The sequence below is a fragment of the Varroa jacobsoni genome, unplaced genomic scaffold, assembly GCF_002532875.2.
Source record: "Varroa jacobsoni isolate VJ856 unplaced genomic scaffold, vjacob_1.0 scaffold_1423, whole genome shotgun sequence".
NCBI lineage: Eukaryota > Metazoa > Arthropoda > Arachnida > Mesostigmata > Varroidae > Varroa > Varroa jacobsoni.
The window spans coordinates 230,966-243,928 of NW_019214325.1; the positions used below are offsets into that span (position 1 = coordinate 230,966).

The 12,963-nt window shown below is 41.2% G+C and overlaps 1 long non-coding RNA gene across 3 annotated transcripts in view; it reads left to right on the forward strand.

The window, feature by feature from the left end:
• LOC111269914 (uncharacterized) overlaps window positions 1-7,323 on the forward strand; it is a 38,329-nt gene extending 31,006 nt beyond the window's left edge. For all 3 annotated transcript variants that reach the window (XR_002685995.2, XR_015314725.1, XR_015314726.1), the window contains one exon: window positions 7,151-7,323. This is a non-coding gene — a long non-coding RNA (uncharacterized LOC111269914). The remainder of the gene's footprint in view (window positions 1-7,150) is intronic.
• Window positions 7,324-12,963: the final 5,640 nt, after the last annotated feature.

The following is a 12,963-nucleotide window of genomic DNA, read 5'->3' on the forward strand; positions in this document are numbered from 1 at the left end:
GACCTGCGCTGACACCGGACCTACATCAGAGTCTTTAAAATCCATTTAAAGGGTTCCAATGATAGAACGTTGATCGATTAGCCGGTTCTCAATTGAGTCGAAGATAAGCTTCTAGCGTTGATTCGTGCAGCGCAATGTTGGCTTGATCTTCGCGATACAAACAATATTCCTTAATCTGAACTCTGCAGTCGGTTGCATGCGCGAACGGAATGCGAACCGGGTTTTTTTTTGAAAATTCATGTCTCTATAATCTTCGATACATACATTTTCGATATTTTCTTTTGACCCGTTGTGTTATCCTTTATTATTATTATCCTTCGATCATCCTCCTCCCCTTGGAGAAACGCAAGAATGCAGTCTTTGTCTCCGAGCACAGATAAATGTAGATGATATACTTGCCATCGATTAAAGAAAAGCCTATTAAAATCCGGTCGCCTGATTCACCTAGACCTTCTAACTGGGGCAGGTCCTCAATGTTGAACTGAGGAAACGATCGCAATGATTTGTTGGCAGAGCGAAAACAGCCGGAACCGTTACGAGAACAAAAGCAAATGCATCACAAGCTTCGTTGATTTACTCGACTGTTGTATTTAGAACACTGAAGTACTCGCAAAAATAGGGACAAATGAGGTGTCACAAAACATCCTACGTCGTTATTTCTATATTATGTTAACATCGCCCCAATTATCACAGCAGTAAAAATATATGTATCTTTTTACATGATTATTCAGTTTATATGGTCTTTTTTTGCATGCAGCAAGAATTTTCTTTGACGGAGCTGATTGATCGAAGTGCGTGCGCGGGAAGCAGCTCCGTACTGACAGTATGTGGTACGCAAGAACGTGTCCACTTAATATTGTAACAACAAAGAGATAGAGGTAACGCTACTGCTAAAGCGGCTCACAGTGTCGGTAATCGGCAAGCGGATTGTCGACGGAATTGAAATTTCCGATACTGTGAACCTAGAGCGAGTGAGATACATGTCGAAGATTTTACCTATAACGAGTAGTTCGTTTGAAATCAAGAGATCATCTATAGAAATTCTATGATTTCTATGGACTATTGCTCCCACCGTATCGTTCTGTTTGATCTGAACTCTACGAGGTAGCCTCAAAAAGCCATCACCTTTTATGGAAAGTACTCCAGCATTGGCAAGAATGTTTTGGCTCTTATATTATTATTTATTATTATTGTCTGAAACACTCATCATCATGAGTCACTTCAGTGTTGCAATAAATGCAAACTAATGGGAATTTTAAGCTGTCAGCTGGGTCTGCCATTCCACGCATCCTTGGAGATTGATTTAAATGCATTTGACAACTCTGGGTAACAAAAGTTGAGCCACAGCAAGTGTGACATATTGTAAATAATTTTGACCAAAATGAACAAACCGATCCAACCTTGGCTTATTTGGCATTAACAACAGGACCAAATATTCGGAAAATTTCAGTATGCTCTCTGATATACGCAAGCACAATTCGTATAGCATTGGCGACCCTAGGGTAGGGAAGTCAAATACTCTGAACAGTCTAAAGCTTTCCTGAAACTGAGGGGCGCGCCCAGGCAGATACGCCTATTTTCCATCGTGTCGGTGATAGCCTTTTGCCGAAGGTAGGCTAATGCACATGCCTCCGAAAGATGAACCGACTAGCTAGGAAGAATCGAGTAGTGTTGAAATATTTGTCAAGTCTTTTAATCCAAGAAGCTGACCAAGTAATTAATAAGAGATGTTGGACGATCTCGAGTGCTTGACTCGAGCAACAACCTCTGCGTACTCTTACTGCATAGGCGAAATATTTACTGAAAACAGTACCAGCCTCGTCCACCTCAATGACGCTAATGAAATCGACGCTATCGATGTCAACCTATGAAGCGATAGTAACAAGGCCAATAGTTGCTCTGTCAATAAAAGATATGGATAGATTGCAGACCCTTCCGTAGATGTCCAGAATCGAACCTTGGTAGAAGCGATAAAACCTTTTCTACCGCAGAATTTTTCTGTAAATTTCCATAATTTACGTTTCCGCATCATAAATCAACAAGCTATGCAACCATTTTAGACCTTCGGAGGAGCTACCTTGAATTGATAGCACCCGTTCGACTCGTTGGTATTGCAACTGGTTCGCCGAAAAGCATGAGACAATTCGAACGTATCCGAAGTACAATCCTCGGCCACGATACATTATTTATTATATTCATCATCATAAAGCTAATTATAAGACGTCTCAAAAACCGAGTTAACATCGCATCGTAAACTGTTCATGCTTGATTCGTAAATAGGTTTATCGAACGTTCGTGATCTGGTCGAGTTGGGATTAGCTCTTCAGGACATCTGCTCTGGAATGAGGTGGATGTTTTGGGCTGCTTTCAGATATAACACTTGATAGACGGTGGTTAAAGAAAGACGGTATCAATTAAACTGCGGAGGCTGCCCAGAGAAACCTGTCACAGCTATAAAATCAATGCATATTTTCAGAGAGCGTTAACTTCCAAAAGAGAAACACGTCAAACATTTTTCGCGCAGAACTTACTCAGGTTGCACCAGAATGACCCTCCTCTAGAATGGTACAGTGCCTGTATATGCGACAAATTATCCTTTAATACCTAATAACGATGTTTAGTACTGCTTACCACGACATCGTCGGCAGGCTATCGAAAATACTTCTAATTCTAGGGACACGTCATGGTTTACTCTCGAACCGGACATAAACACATACTTCGTTTCGTGCTAGGGGCCAGTGATCTAGTGGAATTCCTAATAGCGATACCGGACGTAAAACTTCAAACATAAGGGTGGGTTATCGAACACAATATAGCCTCATGTTTGACCAATAACGCCCTTTTTAACATAGTTTTAAACGAAAGTACTCGGCGTCGTCACGAAGAAACCCGGTTTTCCATGATGGTGTTCGACAACCCCACGCGATTTTCGAGGTACTCCACGTAATATCGGTTCGACGTGATAAGTCTAAATGATAACATTACGCGGCCAGCAACAGTTAATACATTTTCTCGACCAATAAAACGAAGTTTATTGAATTTCATCCGACGCGTATCGGCTTCGTTCTAAGTAACTTTCGCGAAGATCTCGAACAGTAGCTCGAACATTTGCTGTGATTTATTCATACAGAACAATTGGTTTCATCCTGGAACATTTAGAAGCATCATGTGGGCAACAGCCGTTCCGTCTTACTACTATCGCATAACAATGGCCACCTAGCAGTGACGTAAGGTTGTCCTAAACCAACAGATAACATTACCTGTTTATAAATGGGTGGCGACATGGCCAGGTTCTGGTCGCACTCGACTAGCCAGAAGAGATGATTAAACGATCGAAGGACCAAAAGCAAGAATAACCCTTTTAACAGAAACAGTTTTCAATTTTTTTTCCTCCCTGGATGATTTAAGCTCCAGCTGGCATTGCCTGCTGGCAGGACACTTCTACTGAACAATTCCCGTTTAGTCCAGAGCTGCGCGATCATATCGTTGTTGTCGTTCTGCCTTTCATGATTAACGTCATCGCTGCTGCTGTCGTCGTCGTCGTCGTCGTCGTGGCTCGCTTCAAGCTAGCGACTACTGCGCTTATCTCAGATAATCATATAAACCACAGTCAAGCGCTAAGCAAGCGGCGAGGTCGGGTACAGCGGTTGGCCGTGACGCTCCGCTATCTTTTCATAATGCGGACCACAGAACCAGCAAAGAAATAGCGGTGGTCCGACGAAGAGACAGTCATCCATAATAATATTTATTAATAATCGTCATAACGATGACGATGAGTACGAATATCAAGCCAATGTCAACGTTAACCCGCTGTCAATACACTCATACACACAGTCGTAGACTACGTTCGTCTACTACGAAACGCCTGCCGTCAGAGGTCGTCACAATCGATGTACCACATCGCCTGCTATAGGATTTGTTCGTATCCAGACTAATGTGAACAGTCGGGGTTAACGGTGATAACGGAGGAAGAGTTGTGCAGAAACGCCCTCTAGACAATGAACGCAATGTAGGAGGCAAAGAGAAACCAACCGATAAGGCTCTGTACGCATGACAGGCTGTGTAGGACGCCTGGGCACATACATAACGACAGAAAGAAGAACCAGGCAGACATAGACTTTTAGAGAGCGATCGGATGGCGAGAAAGAGGTGCGTGTGAAAATCAAATTCGCTGCAGAAGATGAAGGCTTCTTTACGCTAAAGACGTTGAAAATAATGGGAAATAATAGATTTTTATATCGCCAGGAATAATCGATGGATATATTGATTATCAGATAGGGTCAACAGCGAAGTGGAGAAGTATATTTGCCGATTATTTATTTTTGAGACGGGTATCGTTTTTAGGGAGCTTAATCTTCAAAGTGTTACTTTAATGAAGGCACAAGGGATAGACGCGTAGTTTAGATTAGCGATCTATTTATATTTCCCTAATTATAATAACAGAACTCTGTTAGTAAAGAAAGGCATAATTGGAAACGTGATTGCCTCTAAATGCAAACCCTTCTGTTAGACGATGCATGTTATGCTGGGTGGAACTATGGGCTATATATATATATATATATAAGATACAAATGGCAAGATAGGTAGCTGTTCTACCCAATGGATTCGCATCTTACGCACAGATATACATGTATATATACGCGTTTTCGCTGGCTTATCTCTCTCTTCGCAATATTTCTAAGGCAAATTTGAAGCATTGTTTGGATTTGCACCTTGTAGGTACAATACGCTCTATTCACTCGTTTCTTCGTATTTATTTATTCAGCTTAGTGGCAAACAAAGCTGACACTTTACCGTTAGAGCTATTTATACTGAATCATATCTCTTTTTTTCCCCATTAGGCAGCACCAAAGATGGTTTGTTGCTTGATATCGGTCCTCCATTTAAGTACCGCAACTCTATCGATCTATTTCTTTACACGTCAGCCTCACGTAAATATTTCTCCACTGTCAATATTTGACTTTACAGCTATTTTTTTTTTTTAAAAACAACTATTTTTCTCGCTGTTAACACTTTCTGTTTGATTCAAAGGACAACCAGGGACAATTGTAGGCGATCTCAAATCGTGCGTCGTAATTTGTGTATGATTGATTGATTGACACCTCGTGCGCTTAAGGACTGCCTCCCTTCAAAAGACATTTATGTTATGCGATACTATCGTGCATATGTATATCACCATTGCCACAAATGTTTCCTTCTTGAAAGTCTATCGTATGCCCGCAAGGGCTGTAGGTTTAGCATATTTTGATCACTGCGTGCTCTTAACCGTCGTCTATCTGTCCTCTTTTTATACATATTTTTGCGAGATAGATATCATGCCAACCCCTGTTAAAGAGAAATGCACCGTACCACCTCTTTACTTCTAGATGTCCTCATCCATACCTGTATTGCATCCATCTTCATTCTTCCGCAACTTTCTCTGCTTGTAAGAGAAAGCATATTGCTATATTTTTCATTGAAAAGATTGTACATTTCTTTTATCGTCTACCTACGACCGTCTAACATATACGACAGTGATGGCGTATTGCGTCTGCGGTATGATCCAGTACTACAAAAACGTTTAGAGTGAAGACCTCAGCACAACGGAGCTGAGCGTAATTAGTGTTCTATAGGAGGTCTCCGTATAAAAACACATGCATCGTTCAGAAGCGATTGAAACAAAAACAGCCCTTTACCCAGATATATGTACATTGAAACGTCTGGTTAAAATGATTAATTTAGTTTGCGTCAAATGTGTATTTAATCAACGGCAATATTTATCGATCAGTAGAGCATTATTAAAAACACAAGTAATTTCTCGTTAGTTCCTTATATAAGCACTCTATCTATTTTTAGAGAGAAGCTGAAATTTCACAAATACGAAATCTACACAAGCTAGCCAAATGACGACGATAAGCTTTGTTGGGAACTAATCTTCATTGATAACTGAAAAAATCAAGCAAGGCTCACATTTTTAATTTAAAACAATTTTTCTCTTGCTTCAATGTTTGAGCTTGTCAGACATTCATAACCAACAGTACGACTAACATGCTGAAAGATGCCGAAGCTGAAGTGCTGCTGAAAACGTCTTCCATCAGTGAATTTCCTTTGATTTTTGGTTTTCTTTCCTGTACCCTTAAAAATATCAACATCAACGCAACAAATCACGCTTTTATGCAAATCACATTATTTAATATAATAACAATGATGCGAATGAATAAGAATATAACGTAAACATTCTCTTATTTTCTTTATCGGTCTCCTCATTTGTTCCTTTTGGCTGAAGTTGCTTGTTAGTGTTCTTGTCCAACCCGCCGTTGGTAGGCCCAATTCAAATGAGGCTAAAGTTATTTTGAGAATCGCCCGAGCGTGGATAATCCTCACTCTTTACTTTTTGCTCGCCATCGCTGTCGGTAAATCTTTAGTGGAGTAGCAGTGGCCTTTTTTCTTCAGCCAGCTGTAGTCGTCACCAGCGTCGTCGCCCTGGCCTACTGTGTCCTTTAGTTTTCTGTCGCTCGCGAGATCTATCTTGTCTTCGTCTTCTGCATCTTCGTCTTCTTTTCGGTTTCGTTATTTTCGTCTACTCACGTCTTCGTCTTCCAAATTTGAACTTTTCGACGTCGTCGTCGTCGTCGTCGTTACTGCGATGGTTGCTGTTGTCGCCCGGTGCCCAGCGGTGATGCTGGCCACAGCATCAGCGTCGGCACTACCACTTCAACCACTGCTGTTCGTGTTAAGTAAGCAAATTAAGGCGAAGGTGGTGACCCTTAGAAAAAAGGGAGCTTATCAGCGCAACAACATCCGCAGCCAAAGCTTCTGTGCGTAGACGGCGGCTATGGCCAGCGCAGGCGGCGAAAACAAGTATGCCACCGGTCACGACAGTCAGCCGTATCCGCACCGCCCCTTGCAGTGGTGCCGGGACTAGCTGCGAGCACTGAAGGCACGGCCGGCGTCATCGTTCCGTTCTGACGTCGAGTTACGTCGTAGTTACTGCTGCTATGCAACGTACAATACTGCGCATCGGCGCCAGTGCCACTTATAGTTAACGAATTTACGCTATTTCGTTGATGCTTCTTGTTTTTCCGAACTTTTTTTTGTTTTGCGAAATGCATTAAGATCTAAATGCGACGGGCGCAACAAGAGATTTACGATGATGTACCTGTTATTGCAGCGATTTCACGGAGGCAGACCACCAGCTTAGCGATAACGACGCGATGTACAGGAAGGAGCAGACAGATTCGTGCTCAGAGCGAGGCAAAGTCAGCCGGCCGGATACCGACCTATTGACAGAATACGAACATTATATTATTGTATAATTACCGACTAGGTGTTAAAAGATTAGAACAGCTCTGGAAGATCTATGACCGGAGTGGCCGTAGTTGAGAGATCTTGTCACTGAGACTCTTTGAAAAACTCGGTTCCAAATAACAGGCAAGATATAGAACGTCTCATCAGTAGTAGACTAAGAGAGAGATGCACTGAAATAAAATTAGTACACTGTCAAAATCAACTTGTCGTTATATACAATACACTTACATGAACATTGGTGAATACTCATAGAATGACAAAATGTAAAGTTAAAGTATTACCTTAGATGTTATAAGATTATGGTATTTGACCAATAACTTATCAATAATCAATACTGTTATCAGAAAGCTGATGCTAGCCGACGAAGAGAGATCAGTTTCTCTGATCTTAGGTACAGCAATCTATAGGTACATACAAAATAGGATTCTAATTTGGTATGTTTTCCTTACAGGCGCGCCCTTAAAGTCTGAACAGTGTAAAACTGCTTTTGTGGCCTCATCATCAGAAACGACTAAAAAATCATTAACAGTAAAAAAAAAAAAAGTGAAAGGATATCTAAGAAGTAAATTATGAAACGTTAAATTCTGTTCGTCAATTTCCAGGAGACCATATTATGGTCAGGCGACAAAGTCCAAGATCACAACACGTTCAGGCAGCCGTTATCGATTTGGTGATTCTCCTTTTGATACATCTGATAAGCGATAGATAGAGCCGAAAATATCAGTGCGTCGAGGCGCACCGAGGCCTTCAAGTGAGATTTTTTCAACCCTGATGTCCGGCTCAGACTCTATCGTAGCTACATCGTTTCGCTACAATAAGTACTTCACCAAAATGAAGCTTTACAACAATGCAACCGATCACTTCTTCGTCTAGACTCTGCAAAAACAGGGGGTGCAAACGTCAAGTCAGTGTGCTTGTCGTCCGCCTTACCTGGGTTCTGTATCGCCTCATATTCGAAATTACACGCCAAACGAGCTTGTTTCTGAAGTGCAAAAGTTATTTTTTACCGAACATTATTTATTGGTCAAGCTCCAAGGGATTACAGATAATATTTTGTGTCGCGTTGGGCTTATGCTAAATACATACAATAATTCTCTTCAATCTCTTAATAAACAGAAATTTTTATAAGCCATGCTTCCCTCAATGCAAATGCATGCAACACTTGGCCCTTTAGAGCGGCGTGTAAAGTATCTCGTCTAGTTTCCTCGATGTCTCGACTGAAGCGTACCTCTCAGAAGCTGACAGCCCGTTTTTGATTGAGGCATCAAACTTAACTTTGTACAATTTGAACCTGAAAAAAGGTGCTCGCACTGCGGAAACTAGCCAGTATGGTTAAACCTATTTCGAACGGTTCGCTACATAGAGAAGGTTGTGAACCATGAAATAAAAGGAGGTCTGTAAAAAGTAAAGGCACTGGATAACTTCGTTAAAGAATTTTTTTACATAAGATGGCACTCCTACAGTGAGCATTTTTCGAATGTCCTATTTTTAAGGCTCCACCAAAACAATAACTGAAATCCCCGACGGTCATGTTTTTTCGCGTATGTATCGCGGCATGCAATTACCGCGATTACAGATTCGATTTGAGATTTAGATCCGTAACCAGTCATTTCTCAAATATACGGAAATAATTTTATAATAGTAGTCGTGTGTTAAGCAATATTGGTAAGTGCGAATTTATTAAAATGTCGTTGCATATAAAAAGTTCGTACGGGGCTAGTAACTTGACAAAAACCGGGCACATGCAAAACCTTAAAAAATAAAACAGGACGCAAAAAGCCCCAAAAAGTCTAAATATTGAAACCAATCTGGACGGTCCAATCGGCAACTGATATTTTTCTGTTTAGGACAGTAGGTCATTGCTGTAATTTATTGTATATTACGAGTGTCTTAGGGCGATTTTGATCAATTTCGGACTATTTAAAATTGAAGCCCTATTGAAGCTCTTCCGGTTTGCCACGGAAAAGCCTTCTTTGTTTTTTTAAAGCCGTATGAAAGCTGACAGTAACGTAGACCGTCGACTTCAAGTAAGTTTTCAGTATTGACGTTAGGGTTCGTTTAATGCGGAAAGATCAAATAATAGCCGACCTTCTCTCAAATTCTGAAAACGATGTGCGGTTCTTCTACTTCGCAAATTTACCGTTTTTTTCTATAAATAGCTGGCTTTCGTCTAGTATAATAAGTACCGGTTGAACGGGTGCCCATTATGACAGACTGCCCGACAAACTTTCTACCAACTCGAACGAACCATTCTGTAAGACAACAGAAAAGCACACTTTGAGCAAGAATATTTGAAACATTTATTTATGTCCAGGTTCATGGTAGGTGGAAAAATAATCCTTATGGCAAAAGAAATAGCATCGAAATGGCTTAAGGTATGGAGCATAGTGCCTCAATGGATACACATGGTAGTAGAAAAAGCATTTTGCTGCAGACATCTAAAAATGCTATCAAAGCAGAAAATTTGCCTGGTCAGAGTCGTATATTTTGTCAAAACACTTATTTCATTTACGGTGGACTATATCAGCAGATGCGTGTATGTATCTGGTCAATAAGAGCGTAACAGCTACAAGCATAGCTGAAATGCTTTCTACATGCAGTTACTATCTGTGATCACAGCCACCAATAGACTTCTGTTCCCTGTCAGGTTCTTCCACGCAGCCACGATAAACTCGCACAACTATATATTCATTGGCATGCCTTTGTCAATTACATAGCGAATTTCGCTTGAAGGCCAGTGGTCCTTAGGTCTAATACTAGTCTTCTCTGTATGTTCCTTTCAATCAAAATAACTGCTCACGTTCTATCAGCACCGGCTTCGTGTATGCACCCATTGATACCATTTAAACTCATTGTAGCGCATGCATGTATGTATGTAGCCGAAAACAGTATACGTGTTCAGCTCTTTGTCTTCATCTCCCTTGAAGACGGGCGAAACTAATAGCCCATTTTATCGCTTTGACATGTTTCTTTTGAACGTAGGCGGCGGCGACAACTGATCGTGTGGAAGATCAGAGCTAACTCCTGATCAATAATCAACGATTCTTTGTCGACATCACCAAAAAAGTTGTTATTGTTAGAAATTGTTTTTCATGCAGCGGCGCAAGAACCTTAACGAGTTCCGATACGATTTTTATAGTAGCTATTGTAGAGTCAGCTCGTCTTCCGGCCGCTGCTGTCGTCGGTCGCGGTAGGCTCGTCTGACGCAGTCGGAGATTACGACGTTGTTCCTAACCTCACTCTGTAAATAAACTTGTCTGAAGTTAATAAGTGCTCAATCGCATAATACATTGTTGATGATCTAGTAGCGTTCGCGGTTACAGGGATGAAAGTCGAGTTACGAGATCCAAAAATAACTCATTGATCTTGGTTATGTGGAGACGTGCTCAGGGAGCATCTTTGCTGGTGATGGTTAGCGGTTGTTAGAAGCTCTTTGGATGAAATAAAGGTAACGCGATCTTCGATATTGAGTAGTTCGCGCTCCATCAAGGGTGACTGGTCGAACACCGACAACACAGTCCTGTGATAATCGAAAATAATAGCTTCTATCGTAATCGGCCAGAACGGATGTATAATAACCTTCGCAATGGTTTCTGCGGAGAGAGATGATCTGTTATTGGAATAAAAGCCGTAACACCGAATAATGAACTAAAAACTGAAAACGGACATGATACCAAAGTAGAAAGTGGACATTATCTTCTAGCAGTTTCTCTGAGGACTTGATATTCCTCGATTTTTCATTCGACGACCATTTTGAGGGTTTTTTTTTTCTTTACACGAAGAAGTGAAACGTGAGCTTTACTACTGCTATTCCTAACTTTCCACTGACAAGGAAATCGTTCATTGTCGCCCATTGCCTCGTCACAGAGGCCAGCAGTGGCATTCATTTTATGTTTGGATTTTACAACGGCAAACGCAATACTAACGAAACGATGTAGGTCCTTATGGCCGCAGAAAGCTTTGTGACGATGACAACACGGCTTGCGAATGAGCTCGCCTGCCCGCTTTAATCTACTGCTGAAGTCGCCAACGATTGTACGGTCATATAGTTAGATCACATGAGCAGTTTAACAGAAAGATCAGATACTAACACACGAGACGGACCAGAGGCTTCGCGACTACACCGGGTCACACATTTTCTCGTTTACTTACAATAAAGGTTGAAGGCTTCTACAGCAGGTTTGGGCCCTACACAACTGAAAAAACAACGATGCTAGATTTTGGGCCTCACAGTTTAATGACGTCAACAATATGTACCATACGCCATGCAGCGTAGATCACCGCGAATATGGGCAGTTTAAAGAATTGGCGACTACGATGTACTCTGGCCTTCTTTTCTAGTTAAAAAAAAATATGAAACAGTGAAAATTAAATAGCAAATATCTTGCTCGAACGTATCGGCATTTTTATGCTCTACTTAGTTTGGAACGTCAGCGCGCAAAAAAGGACAATCTTAGACAAATTTAACTATATAAGAACCTACGGGAATGAACGCAAAGAATTTGGTTTAAAGTAAATCCATGCATCTACCGAATCACCCTGATCTGCCAAAATGAATTTCCATGTGTCCATTTTCTCTGTAATACACAAAATCTGCCAAGAAAAGATTTACGCATCCAAGCTACAGAAGCGCCTGAATCAGCAATGAAGCTTCCATAAAGTTTGCCTAGTTCGTCCTTTATCATTGCAGTTATCTTACAAATAGATCTTTCCCCGTTTTCGTTTTTAAATACCTCTTCTTCTTGAAGGGTTACATTTCGTTCAGCTATTGTAACGTCAGTGAATTCGCAGCGCTCCCGTTCCATGATCTTGACGTTCGGATGCGGTTTGCCGATGATAATCAGAATCATTTCTTTTCGATCTCCAACCTTTGAGAGTTTCAGATGTTTAACTCTGCTACAAAGTAAGCCAAAACCCATGAGAACCGTGGGAGAACATGCAGCCAACTTAGAAGAGAAGAAAGGCTCTTTTGATTCTCGATCCGTCCCCGCGTTCTCCGTCCTTTGTTGTGCTCCAGACCGTTGGAGTCTCACACAATCGCGATACACTCAAGCGAACGGGAGCTCTGCTTCAGGTGTTTCACCGTTCTGAAACGCCCATCTGACTACGTTGCCCGCAATACGTACATATAACAAAATATCTGTCAATTAGTTAATCAATATACGACTTTGCTGCCCGTCAAAATTGTCTTTACACAATGCTAATGATAAATCACTGTTCGTACTTATCTTCAAATCATAGATTAGCTTTATAGCAAAATCTATACTCAGGCTCTAAGAGTTCTCACAGAACTTATAGATATTGTGCTTTCTAACCTGTTCTCCCATGAGAGGCCCAAGTCAGATGACTATGAACTACTCTAGCTCAAAAATCTTAGCACCTATCCCCGCAGGACCATTGATTTTAACCTTGAAACTTTTGATGGCCTTTCGGTGGTATCATGTTGTATAAAGCGTAATACACACGTATTTCAAACTGTCAAGGTGGCCGGGAATCTCGACATATCAATCATCACATCTTAGGCAGCATGGCGGACGCATGCCGTAGGTTCCTATGCAATTTGCATCACTAGCGTTCGCGACTCAAGGCTATTGCCTCAAGAAAATGTTGCATTCTCCTACGACTCCTATGCAAAGGTAAACACACCAGCTCTCAGATATTATGGAATTCCCATAT